Source organism: Penaeus monodon, chromosome 25 (genome assembly GCF_015228065.2).
Source record: "Penaeus monodon isolate SGIC_2016 chromosome 25, NSTDA_Pmon_1, whole genome shotgun sequence".
In the NCBI taxonomy this organism is placed as follows: Eukaryota; Metazoa; Arthropoda; class Malacostraca; order Decapoda; family Penaeidae; genus Penaeus; species Penaeus monodon.
The window spans coordinates 2,227,324-2,228,017 of record NC_051410.1 but is presented as its reverse complement, the minus strand read 5'-3'; the positions used below and the strand labels follow the sequence as shown (position 1 = coordinate 2,228,017).

General features: G+C 59.7%; 1 pseudogene; it reads left to right on the top strand.

Moving 5' to 3' along the window:
• The window catches only part of LOC119589481, a 57,811-nt pseudogene that overhangs the window by 35,616 nt on the left and 21,501 nt on the right, over nucleotides 1–694 (top strand).

Here is a 694-nt window from a genome sequence, read left to right as displayed (position 1 = left end):
TCATATCTTATACCCTACCCCCCCCTCTTTCCTTCTTTCTCCTACCCTCTCTCCTTCCCTTCTCTTGGTCCCCCAACCCTATTCCTCTCCCCTACGTCCTCCCCTTTCCTCTACCGCCTCTCCCCTCTATCCTTTCCTCTCTTTCTTCCTACTCCCCTCTTTCTCCCCCCACTCACCATTTCCTACACCCTCCCTACCCGGTCCCATCGCCCTCCCCCTTTCTCTTACCTCTCTGTGCCTCTACCCTTCTCTTTCTTTCCTTCTTCCCCTTTCCACCTCTCCCCCTCACCACTTCTCCCCCTTTCATCCCTCCCCTCTCCCCCTCTCCATCTCTCCCCCTCATCACCTCTCCATCTCTTCCCTTTTCCACCTCTCCCCCGTCTCTATCACTCCCCCATCCCCCCTTCCCCCCATTCACCTCCCCTCTCTCCACCCCTCTCCCATCCCCCACCCCTCTTTCCCCCCCTGTCCACCTTTCCCTTCCCTTTCCCCTCTCCCCACCCCCTTTTCTCCATCCCCCTTTCCCCCATCCTCCTCCCCCCCTTCTCTCCCCCTCTCCACCCCCACCAGTGCTGGGTCTCCACCGAACGCGACGTGGTCCTCCAAGGCATCTCCAAGACGACTTCGGGAGATTACCAGTGCGAGGTCATCGGCGAGCATCCGATGTTCAGGAAGGAAGTCCGAGTGGCGAGGC